The 13503-nt window shown below is 34.8% G+C and overlaps 1 long non-coding RNA gene and 1 pseudogene across 2 annotated transcripts in view; both read left to right on the forward strand.

The window, feature by feature from the left end:
• The window catches only part of LOC112477908, a 23192-nt gene that overhangs the window by 6157 nt on the left and 3532 nt on the right, over positions 1–13503 (forward strand). For both annotated transcript variants that reach the window (XR_003045665.1, XR_003045666.1), the window contains exon 2: positions 1932–2126. This is a non-coding gene — a long non-coding RNA (uncharacterized LOC112477908). The remainder of the gene's footprint in view (positions 1–1931; positions 2127–13503) is intronic.
• Positions 10604–10722, forward strand: LOC112478129 (annotated as a pseudogene).

Raw genomic sequence — 13503 nt, forward strand, 5'->3', positions numbered from 1 at the left:
TTTGGATCAGTCATGCCATTTACCTTTTCAGCTCCTATATCTGAACTGTTGCATATGTTGGAGAGGTTCCCAACTGTGCTATGAACCTGTAGTCATCAGATGAGCTCTCAATGGCACATGACAGTGATCAGCAGAGTTCATGCTTCCATATTCTAAAACAGAGACTCTAAATTTCTACCACTTTCTATATAAGAATAGTTACCATGAGAAGAGTGAAGATTATAATTATTAAGAATGGTCTCGTGTTAAATCTTACATTAAAATTTGATAATAGAAAAAATAAGATTTGCTGTGTTGTAGAAGTCACCCTACAGGACCAAATATACTTCCTGAAATCTTCACCACAATCAAGATAATGAACATATCCATCACCCCTAGAAGTTTTCTTGTGCTACTTTGTGTTACTTTTGTTTGTAATATGTAAGTCTATGTAATTTTGATTAACGGTTGTGTTTAAAAATCAGCTTGCAAAATTCCTAGAAGTTTAACCATCAGCTCTTAAGAGCTAGTATGAGCTGGCTCAATACACCACTGATTTTCTGACCTGTCATTCTTCTTTCTCCAGTTTAAGTAACCTCAGTTCTGTCAACATTTCCTCATCTTACCTATTTTTCAAACCTTTCATTAATTTGAAGCCTCTCAATTCAGTGATTGAGCTCAGAACTGGACCTAGAGAGTCCTATACTATAGGTTTCAGGCTTAAAGATAAAGCCAGGCTGTACATGTGAAAGGAAAAAAAAAAAGCCTGGGGCAATTTTCTAGGGCTGAGAAATTAGAAGGTGGCTGGGAAAGGGAGCTCTGTGATTGGAAGGGACCCTTTTTAAGTAAATGACCCTTGAGAGATCAGTCTGTGGATGTTGGTAGGAAGAAGGAAGCAAAGCAGGTTACTCAATTCTGACGTGAGCCATATTTTTGCACACTGTGCTTTCTGTAGGTATCACTTAGCAGTACCACTAATTCAACCCCATTCACCGATCATTTCAGGTACCAACCACCATCGGGCCTATATCTGCCCAGGAATAATGGCTACAGGTGTCAAAGAAGTAATTTGCAAAGACATTTTTTTCTACTGCTTTAAATGGAGCTTTGGGGGGAAAAATTAAATGGAGCTTTGGGGGGAAAAATGTCTTATTTAGGGTTAATAACTTTCTTTTCCCTGGTTGTAATGAAATCTAGTCATTATCTCTGTGTTTTTGCTTTTATGAATACCAAGAAGATGGCCTGATTTTAAAGATTGTCCTTGACTCTTCAAGCAGCAGTATTCATATCATATCCTCTGTCACCACAATTTTAACTTAAAACACTGTTACACTGTATCTGAGACTATTACAAATTTCTTTATTTTTCAGTAAAAACAGTCTTAAAATTTTTACAGCCGTTTATGGTGTTTAGGTTTGCTCAGCCAAATGCATGCTTAGGGATGCTTGAAGTGTCCTAGATACAAACGATTCTTTTGGTGAGTGGTTATTTGTGCAGAATACTCTGGCCTGAGCTGAAAATGGCTTTGGATTGTTGAGGAATGAAATTACAGTGTTTAAAACGTGTTAAAGTTTTAAATAATATTTTAGATCAATTTGAATGTAAAAAAAAATATAGGAGAGAAGTTAGTTAAATTACAAAATCTATATTATAAAACTAACTCTGCTCATATTAATTCAGTTTCTAGCATAAGAAAATTTTCCTTTCAACAAGGCTTTTCATGTCTTTCAGACTATTGGAAAAATGGTGTAATTCATATAAAGGTAGAGAACTATTTTTTTTTTTTTTGGCTTTGGTCTAGTATCAGTAATCTGAGTGACAATGTTGGGAAAAACCAGGCCCTTGGGGTTGTCATCTCATTGACAGAAAGGTATGGAAAACACAAGTACCTTTATTCTGTTATTGGACTATTTTCCTAAGCCTATTACCGTGTCTTCTAATTGCATCAACAGGCAGCCCCTTTACTATTCTGCACATCTTCGAACTCTCCCTGTCTTCTAAGTCCTCGCTATGTGGAAGAGCAACCTGAGTATCACCAGTGCAGAACCTTGAGCCTGTCCTAGATATGCTGAATTAGAATCCACGTGGCTACAAGATCTCCAGATCACTTATGACCACAAGAAAGTTCCAGAGGCAATCTTTTGCAGGTACTTTCCCTAATAATTTTGGCTCTGAAATCCTACCTTACCTTCAGTCCATTCTATATATTAGCACCAATTATTAGATATATACAAATCTCATTTCCCTGATGATACTGTGACCTTCTAGACCAAGGGTTGGCAAAATGCTGTAAAAGGCCACAAACTGTCTCTGTTGCATATTCTTTTTTGACTTGTTTGCTCTTTAAAAATATAAAAACTATTTAAGTAGAGAGCTGTACGAAAATAGACCCCAGGTTACATTTGGTCCTTGGGCAGTAGTTTGCCCACCACTGCCCTAGACGGCAGGTCCAGTATTACATGCTGGGGTCTTGGTACACTGCTCACTGTTTTGGAGGTTTACAATCAATGCTTATTAGTCAGTCATTTGTTGAAGTCATTTCATCTTCTTTTCTGCCTAATGTTCCAAAACATTTTGAGGTGAGATTTAGGAAAAGTTATGAACAATTATTCTAATATTAATAAAAAAATTACATACTTTAGAAAGAAGTTATTAATAAGAAAGGAAGATTTCAAATAACCTCATATATAGTTTTTCTTTTCTTATGAACGCCAAGACATAAAAGTAAACCATGAATCCCAACTTGGCAAGAGTATAATCATGAGCCATAATTTTTCATTAAGACCATATTTATAAAGAAATGTTGATATTTATTCCAATTCGGAGTATATAAATAACAAAAATAACAAAGGTAAATGCCACAGTAGTAAGTTTAAATTTTTTTATTAAATATGTTTTGTGACTTGACCACAGTATTATTCTTTAAGCTCTAATTGCTTGTTAGATTGCAACTTAATATCATTATGAGCTAGCCTTCATCAGGACTAGTTCCCTGATTTTGTTAATATTTAGAGAAAATATTGTAAGTAGAGAGGATGAAAAAATCTTCTAGGAAAGCAGCAACGTAACACATATATCACATACACAACACGTATGCACGCGTACACATGCACACGCAAGCATGCAGACCTGTGCTACTGCTCCAGTCAGTGTCAGGGAGAGAATGTGTTTTCTGTTTAGGCTGATATTTTGTGGATTTTTTTTTTTTGACCCTTATAAGAAAACCAGTAATAAGCTTATTTTAAGACCAGAAAAAAATGTACTTTTCCTGGTAGGAAAGACCAAAACACGTTACTGTTATATATCCTACAGACTATTTCTTTCATTGGTATTAGAAGAACAGAACTGTGTTTGAAGATCTGAATTTAATTAAAGCTACTTGGAACATATTTGAAGTTGCGAAAACATTTGCTATTAATATGATAAATATTTTTTCTTAAGCCATTGTTCATCCACAGAGAAAGATATACAATGACCCAGATTTAAAAGTAGATTATTTGTGTTTACATCTTTTCAATCTTAGGTTTTCCTTGGTACCTTCACGAGAAGAGGGTCTTTAATTTATATTTGCTTTAAAAATAAACAGCTAATCTATAAATAGTCAATTAAAATACCACTTTCTTTTGGCTTCATTCCCTACAATATATTTTTCTATGCTTCCACTGAATGTTTTCCAATTTTTACTTCATTTCCATGTCTCTTTTTCTTCTCTGAGTTATTTTTAATAATCTTAGAACACCATGCACTGGCTTGTGAAATTCACTGTAAAGTGAGCTTAGTTGACCTCACATCCCCAACACATTAGATGATCTTGATAATTTTGAGGGGCTGCCCCTTTTTCAAGCAACTGCTGGGTTTCCTGGGAGTGAAAACCTATGCTTTTCTAGCTTAGCCCAGAGAAAGTTGCTCTGAAAGGTGATCAGGACTGTCAGGATTAGATTTTCACAGGAAGTCAGGACTGGGGGAATCATTCGTTCAAGGTGATGATGTTTAGGTAGTGGAATTCAGTGAGGTCATTTCAAAGGTCAAAAGTCACAGCCTCATATTCTGCTTATTGGAATTGTGTTTGGAAAATACTATTTTCCCCCTTTACAGATGCACGTGAATGTGTAGGTCCCCTGGAGATGTGGCTGTCAGACTTGATCTAATGAGGTGGAGAAAAGCAGAGAAGATTCTGGTTTTGTATTGCTGCTGTCTTGGGCCCAGTGGAATCATGACAGAGACACAGTTTGTCTCAATTCCTTTTTATACACAGGACACATTCTTATATATGTAGAGGGAACATATCATTTAACACCCAAACTAGAACACTTCTGGTAGTGAAAAGAAATGCCATTAACAATTTCAGCAGAAACCAGGTACATACCAGGGACATTTGATTCATGAATTAATGGGAATGTTGAAGAATGAACACCATCCAAATTTTTATTAATGTGTTCTCAAAGACCCTGGGTCTCCAAACTTCAGAAGGAGGTGAAATAGCAAAACATTGACTTTAGAGGTACACACCTGATTCAATCCTAGTTCATCATTTGCTGTCTCTGTGATCTCAAATGAATTTCCTAATTGTTCTGTCTCTCAGTTTCCTGTTTATAAGTGGGAATAATAATCCTTACCACCCAAGGTTATTTTAAGGATTAAAGAGATGATGTATGTATAGCATTTAGCATGGTGTCTGGCACAGAACAAGTACTTGGTAAATAATTATTTTTTCAGTTATTGACTCTTCTTGAATTTAGTCCTATGTATGAGAATAATGGTACAGCCACAGTCAAGGTGGAAAGAAGCCTTTTTGACCTCTTGTTCCATACTTTCATTGGGCTTTCAAGACAGTTCTATTAAGGGGTTTTTTTTTAGTTAAAAATACAGAAATCTATAGATCTTTACTCCTTCAGCAAGCATTTTTTGAGTCAGTTTTGTAAGCTAGGCACTAGATACACAACAGGACACAATGACTGGCAAATAAATAAATACATAAATAAAAATAGTACATTGTCTGTCTTCATGAACTTTACAGTTCAGAGAGTAAAACATATTGACCCAAGAATCACACAATGTTATAAAAGTCAGGGTTCATCCAGAGGGGTAGAACCAGTAGAAGATATATATTAAGAAATTTATTGCAAGGAGTTGGCTCACTCGGTTATGTTAGATAGCTAGGCAAGTCTGAAATTAGTAAGGCGAGCAATTGGAAGGTGCAGCCTGGAGTCTCAGGCATGGGCTAATGCTGCTGTCCACACATAGAAATTTCTTCTTTAGAGAACCCTCAGCTTGGCTTCTAAAGTATTTCAACTGAATGAATCAGGTCCAACCCAGATTATCTTGGATAATCTCCCTTACTTAAATTCAACTGATTATGTACTTGAATCATATCTACAAAATACCATCATAGCAACACCTAGGTTAGTTTATGAATGAACAATGGGGATTGTAACTAAGTTGACACATCAAAAAGACCATTAAAAATTTAAAACTGCAATCATGGAAAGTTTTATGAGGAAGAGGTACACAGTATTATAAGATTAAATAAAAGGAAAAAAGTTGACTTAATCATAAAGTTAGGCAGGCCTTGGCCTCTTCATTGTCCATTTGTTGTTTGGCCCAGTACTTTGTAAATATTTGGGAGTTAATGAGCCCAGTTGACTTTGCAGGTTGTCTAAGACTTCATGGTTACACATGCTAACTATTGTCTTAAAGGTAATGATTTACTTCACTTATATGGACCCAGCTTATCTTCCAAGTGAGGCAGGCCAAAACAAATCCCCCACTGAAATGGTTTTGAGAATATTCTTTGCTTTAATGTAAACAGGCAAACATATATTCTATCATCAACAAAAAATTTGTTCAGCCTTCAAAAAAAAAAGCATTTTAATGTTTTATGAAATCTAATGAACTTTAAGTATAATTAGGAACGTGACATTTTACCTTCAGTTCTTGAAAAAAACCTCTTGAAAGGTAATAAATTTATCTCTGGCATTGATAAAATAACTTTCACTGCAGAAGACTATCTTCATATTGGATGTAGACAGCCCCTTTATGGTCCAGTGGAAGACAAAATGAGCCTCAGTTCTGTGTGTATAGTTTCCCTGTAGAAGCAGAAATAAATGTGTGGCTAATCATTGCAGGTACTCCATCTACACCTTAGGTACCCAGATGTTTTGTCTAATTAAAGTTTTGCTCAGCAAATAAACTTTTTTTTTTTAAACCATTTCAAATGTCCAGTATAGCCTTTAGAATGTTCAAAAAGTGTTCATAAACTAAGAGCTGGCTGCAGAGTGATGTCAGGACTAAATTGCATCTTGTACAGAAAGAGAATAATTGTCAATTCATCCATATCCTGCCTCAAAACATTAAGTCAGTAATTCTGGAGTGGGTAAAAACATTTGCCAAAGGCACTGCCTCACTTATTTTCTTTTTCCAAGACACAACCAGTCTTATCATTTTAGGGCACATGGTTCCATTATGGTCTCCATAGCTGTGAAAGTCTTCTTTTCCTTTGATTGGATTTGAGATAAGCAAATTTGGAATATGCTTCTGACAAGGGTTGTTTGTTAGAACTAATCTAAGTTTTGTTAAAATTCTAGTCTTTGCACATCGAACCTCCTTTTTAGGCAAAGATCTGTACTAATGTGTTAAGATGGACAGTTGTTAATTTTTGCGTCAGCAAAAACATCCTCATGTTTCTGTAGTGAGAGTATAATGTACTTCCTTGAGAGTATGCTTTGCTTTAGTCTTGAAACCATACTGAGGCCAGAAACAGCCAATTGTCCTATCCAAAAGAACGCAACTCTAATTTTAAAATCATTGGCACTAAAGACTCTATTTCTGGGTCTTTTTCTTCTCCTTCCTCATTCTATTTCCTTAGCAATTAGGCTATTTATTTCCAATTTCATTGTCCTCCTTGCAAAACAACAAAATTCCACCCAACCAAACAACACTTTGAGGAAGAAAGCATACAGAGATCCGAGCAGTGCGACTATAGAAGTAGGCATATCAAGGAAAAAATAAAAATAAAGAGTTCTACTGGAGACTGTGCTCCACCAAAATAAGAGCACACACCAAAAAAGAGAGTTTTGAGATTCTGAAGACAGATAATCTGAATCAAGAGAAAGGTGAAGGAAATTCCTAGGATAATTAGGAAGTGGTGTCCTAAGATAGTGGTGTGATTAATCTCTACTCTAGATAAAAGCAGAAGTTCTCAGGAAGGAAGACTCCAAAAATAAAACGTTGAAATAGAGAAATTTTTTGCTGGTGAAAAATTATTCTGACTATTGGCATGCATGTGGACATTTAGCAATAAATATAAGGAAAAACTAAATAAATGAAAACAGACAGGTATCTGAGATGGCAGTTGGCCTAGGAAAGCCTTTCCAGTTACAGCAAAGTGAAAAGGCTGAATAATCTTCTCTCCCCAAAAATAAGTATAAAACTTGACACATTCGAAAAAAAAATTTTTTTTCAGGGCTCTGGAAAAACAACAAATCGAGAAGCATGTATTACAAAACAAAACAAAACAAAAAACAAAACAAAACAAAACAAAAAACAACCAAAAGAAAAAAAAAACATTGCTGAACTTCAAATACGAACAGTGGAAGTCTGTGCCATTCTTGCCTGGGTTGTTCTCATCCAGTCCTTCAGCTCAATACACTTGATATTCGTACCAGAGTGGAGCTAGACTAAAAACCCAGAAATATTGCCAGTAATAGTTGCAATCTAGTAGGAAACGAATAATGAAAGCCACAGCCATGCAATGCAAGCCTGAGGTTGTAATCCTGGTTGGGATGAGGAGAAGACTAGTGAACTAACCAGAAATTTAACAGGTAGATTCGCAAAAAATTAGCCATAATAGAGCTAGCTAAGATCTTCACACATCACTGGCTGACAGGGAGGCCACATGCATAGATGTAAACCAAAATTAATTTCACTGAGTCCACAAAGAGAAGACTTGAAAGAGCGTGACAGAGTGTAAAGCAGGATCAAGGAGTCCAACTGCCTGAAATTTGGATGCTCTTTCAACCAACAAATAGATCTGTGAACAGGATGTAAGCCTTATTAACTTCAGGTGTTTGAGTGCAACATTTGGCCAATCATGGGCTGACCACTAAGCTATATATACTGTGTTGACCCTTGATCTGGTATGACCAAGAAGAAAAGAAGACACAAATTAGTACATTCAATAGTGAAAGAGGACATCATTACAATTCTAAGAAATTAAAAGAATTATAAGAAAATATTATCAATAATATTGTGTTAAAAAAAGTAGAAAACTTAGATAAAGCAATTTCTTAGACACAAACTACTGAAACTGACTCAAGAAGCAATAAAATATATGAATAGACAACAAGTAAAGAAATTAAATTAGTGATTAAAAATCCACAAAGAAAAGTCCAGGCCCATATATCTTCACTAGTGAATTCTATCAGACATTTAAGTAAGAAATAATACCAGTCTTTCACAAATTCTGCTAGGAAATAGAGGAAAAGAAGATACTTCCCAATGCTGTGAGGCTAGTATTATCCTGATACCACAGCCATGTAAAGTTATCTCAAAAAAAGAAAATTACAAACAGAACAAAACAGGAAAGGACCCATAGATTCAGAGAATAAGCTGATGGTTGCCAAAAATGAGTGGAAAAAAAATTAGCAAAAGTAAATAAATAAAAGAAAAGAAAAAAACTACAGATCAACATCTCCCTTTAATATAGATGTAAAAGCCAAAATAAATAAATAAATAAATAAGCAAATGAAATCTAGCAACATATAGAAAGGGTACCCCCTGACCAAGTGGGATTTATCACAAAAACGCAGTTATTTTAAATTATGAAAATAAATCAATCTAATATACCATATTAATATAAAAGAGTTAAAACCATATGATCATCTCAAAAACACGGAAAAAATTTTGAAAAAAAATTCAGCTCCTATGAATGAGAAAATCTCTCAATAAATTGGAAATAGCAGGGAACTTTCTCAATGTGAGAAAGGCTATCTACAAAAATCTACAGATAACATTTTACTTAATTGTGAAAGACAGAGTTTTGTCCCTAAGATCAAAAATAAGGCAAAGATGTCCGTTTTCACCCATTCTGTTCATCAGTGTACTAGAGACTCTTGTCAGTACAATAAGGCCAGACAAAGAAATTAAAAGCATATAGATTAAAAAGGAAGACATAAAACTCTCTTTTTTTGAAGACAACATGATCTTAAGTATAGAAACTTCTAAGAAATATTAAAAATCTTGAAACTAATAAATGAGTTCAATGCCACAGTATACAAGATAAATATACAAAAGTAAATTATTTTTCTATATTCTGGCAATGAACAATTGGAAAATGAAACTCCATTCTTGATAGCATCAAAAAGAATGAAATACTGAGAATAAATGTAACAAAAGAAGTACAAGTCTTATTCACAGGAAACTACAAAATGCTGCTGAGAAAAATTAATATTGAAATAAATAGAGAAACATTTTATGTTCTAGACTGAAAGATTCAATAGTTAAGATGGCAGTTCTCTATAGATTCAATATAGTCTCTATCAAAATCCCAGGAGACTTTATTATTTTTTTTGAAGTTGATGAGCTGCTCCTAAAATTATACAGACTCACAAAGAACCTAGACTAGGCAATGCAATTTTCAAAAAGAACAAAATTGGAGGACTTGGAATACCCAATAATAAATCTTACCATAAACCTATGGTAATCAAGAGAGTGGACTATTTGGGTAAGGATAAAAATATGGGTCAATGAAACAATTGAGAATCCAGGAATAAACCCTTACATTTATGGTCAATTGATTTTAGCAAAGGTGCCAAAGCAGTTCGATGGGGGAAAGGACAATCTTTCCAACAAATGATGCTGAGACAATTAGATACACATATGTTTAAAAAAAACAAAAAACAAAAAAACTTAAACCCTTACCTCACACTACATTTAAATTAACTCAAAATAGTGATAAATCTAAATGTAGGAACTAAAATTGTAAAACATCTAGAAGAAAACACTGGAGAAAATCTTTGTGACTTTAAGTTAGACAAAGATGTCTTAAATATGATATCAAAAGAGAAAAAAAGCAATAATTTGGACTTAAAGACATTTGCTCTTTGTATTAACTTTTCCATGCTATATAATAATTAGTGGCTTAAAACAACATATACTTATTATTCCACAATTTCTGTGAGTCAAAAATTAGAGCATAGCTCAGTTGGGTTCTCTGCTTAAGGTCTTATGAGGCTGAGGTGTCAGCCAGGGTTGAGTTCTCACTGAGATTCAACTAGAGAAGGTCCATTTCACCACTTGCGTGATCTTGGCAGTATCCTGTACCTGGAAGCTCTAGGATTCATGGTAGCTTGCTTCTTCAAAGCCAGGAAGGAGAAAGAGAGAGAAAGACTCTGGCAGGAGAAAGAGAGACTCTAGCAAGATAGATGCTATGCTATTTAATTGGATACATGAAACGAACTTTGCCACATTCCATTGGTTAAAGGGAATTCATAGATCCCACCATATTTAAGGGGAAGGTTACACCAAAACAATAATACCCAGAGGCAGGGGTTATGAGGACGATCTTAAATTCTGTCCACCACACTCTTCTAAAGACATCAGCAAGAAAATATTTATTAAAAAAAAAAACTACGTCCATGCCACCCCGAACAAGCCCGATCTCGTCTGATCTCGGAAGCTAAGCAGGGTTGGGCCTGGTTAGTACTTGGATGGGAGACCACCTAGGAAGATCAGGTGCTGTAGGCATAAAAAAATAAAAATAAAAAATAAGGGATTGTAAGCTGATAAGATCCTTGCAATCTGTGAGGTCAGCCAAGGGTTGCCTCACCTAAAAAACAAAACGAAACAAAACAAAAAAAAGCCACTAACTTGGAGAAAATATTTGCAAATTATACATCTCAAGGGTGGCCTATGGCCTATTTTTGTAAGATCTATGAGCTAAGAATGGCTTTTATATTTTTAAGTTGTTAAAAAAATATGCAAAAGAGATTCTATGTGACCCCCCAAACATAAAATATTTACTGTCCATTTATAAAAAAAGTGTGCTAACTTCTGACAGATTTGCTAAAGGCCTTATATTTAGAATATATAAAGCACTTATACAACTCAGTAATAAGAAGACAAACCACTTAAAAAAGGGTATTTTAGGCAACATGCTACCTCCCCGCCCCCCCCCACCATGCAACTTCCATACTCTAATCCCCCAAATCTCAGAATATATTATATTACATGGCATAAGGAATTTTGCTGATATAATTAAGGTAACACATTTGAAAATGAGGATATTATCCTAGATTATCTGAGTGGTCCCAATCTATCATACTAGCTCTTAAAAGCTAGAGACAAAGAGATGAGCTAGAAAGAGAAGATAGAGTCAGAGAGATTCAAAGTGTGAGAGGGAAGCAATTCTCTCTTGCTGGAAGGGGCCACGAAGAAAGAGAAGGAATTCGGGTAGCATTTAGAAGCAAAGACTAGTCCCTGGGTGACAGCTAGCAAGGAAACAGAGACCTTGGTCCTACAGCCACAAGGAACTGAATTTGGCCGACAACCTGAGTGAGCTTGAAAGAGGATTCTTTCCCAGAGCATCTAGTAAGTAATACGTCCTGCTGATACTGTATTTTCAGTCTTGTGAGACCCTAAGCGGAAAACCCAGCTGAGCCCAACTGGACTTCTCACCTACAGAAACTGTAAGATAATAAAAATATATTACTTTAAGCAGCCACATTTGTGGTAATCTGTTATGGCAGCAATAAAAAATTAATACAGTGGGTAACAGATTTGCATAAAAATTTCATCAAAGAAATCATGGACTAATAAGCCCAGGTAAAGATGCTCAAAATAATTAGTTATCAGAGAAATGAGAATTAAAGTGAGATGCTGCTATACACTGACTAAAATGGCTTTAAACAAAAAAAAGACTGACAATTTCAAGTGTAGGTGACAATATGAAATTACTAAAACTCTCATACATTGCTTGGGTGAATGTAAAATAAGACAGCTACATTGAAAAACAGGTTAGCTGTTTCTTCAGAAGTTACACATAAGCTTACTCTACAACTCAGCAATTCCATGCCAAGGTATTTATCCGAAGGAAATGAAAACATACATCCACACAAAGACTTGTACACATATATTCATTCAAGCAGCATTATTTATAGTAGCCCAAAGTGGAAACAATCCAAATATCCATCAACTGGTGAGTGGATTAACAAAGTGTTGTATATCCATAAAATAGAATACTATTCATCAATAAAAAGGAACAAACTACAGATACATGGTACAACATAATGAATCTCAAAATATTATGCTAAGTGAAAGAAGCCAGACACAAAAGGCTAAATATTGCATGATTCCATTTGTATGAAGTTTCCAGAAAAGGCAAATTTATAGAGACAGAAAACAGATGAGTGGTTGCCCGGGGCTGGGAGCAAAAGCAGGGACTGACTGCAAACAGACACACGGGAGTTTTCTGGACGGATGGAAAGGTTCCAAAGCTAGATTGTAATGATAGTTGCACAACTCTATAAATTTACTAAAATTCACTGAATTGTAATGATGAGTGCACATTATTGTGTGTAAATTGTACCTCAATACAAAAAGGATGGTAATAATTAACTTTGGCAAAAAAATAAGAAAGGAGATATAATCATAGTATAGTGTTCAGCTATGAGTAATATTAACATAGACATCACTGGATATTGATTTAATCTAAAAAATGAGTACAACTGCATTGAAATCATGGAGCAGAGAAAGCAGAGGAGATGGGAGTATAAGAATAAAATGCTCGGCTACCATCATAGGGAGTAATTAGATTATGCCCCAAATTGATATATCTAAACATAGCAAAATACACATATTATTTAAACATATATAGTTAAGTAAATGCCAACAAGAAACAGATGAAAAAGCCAAAGTGATTGCCTCTAAAATCACCAAGGAAGAACTAGGAAAGAATGAATAGGGGAATTGATAATTTTTTTTTGTTATAAGCCTTATTGTTTGACTTTTGAAAACATTATTTATAATGAAAATAAGAAAGAATTTAAACCAGATACACAAGCTTTCTTTTTTTTCCTCTTCTATTTTCTATTTCTTTCATTTTTCATCTTTCTGGGAGATTTCCTAAATTTTATGTCCTAGTAAATCTATTGTTTGTTTGTTTTTTAGAATTATGCTCTCTTATTTTAAATTCCATGACTATTCTTTTGTTCCATGAATGTTCCTTTTTATAGTGTCTTATTTATAGCGTCTTCTGTCTCTAGAATTGAGTTTTTCTCAAACTTTCTTTCCCCTGCAGTCTCTGTTTCCTCCAAGTTGTTTCTTTCTGTTTGCTTGATCTCAGTTATTCCTGTTATAGGTTTTCTCAGCCGTCTGGGAATCTTGGTAGCCCACTTTAGTTTAAGAATGTTAGATTAATACAAATCTCCAAAGAATAAATTACTGGATTTCTGTCAGGTGCCTGGGGAGAATTTGCCCAGCTTCACAGAATAGAAGAGGGGAACTGGTCTCTAGTTGCTTCTTAAACCG

Source organism: Pteropus alecto, unplaced genomic scaffold (assembly GCF_000325575.1).
Source record: "Pteropus alecto unplaced genomic scaffold, ASM32557v1 scaffold131, whole genome shotgun sequence".
NCBI classification, from domain to species: domain Eukaryota; kingdom Metazoa; phylum Chordata; class Mammalia; order Chiroptera; family Pteropodidae; genus Pteropus; species Pteropus alecto.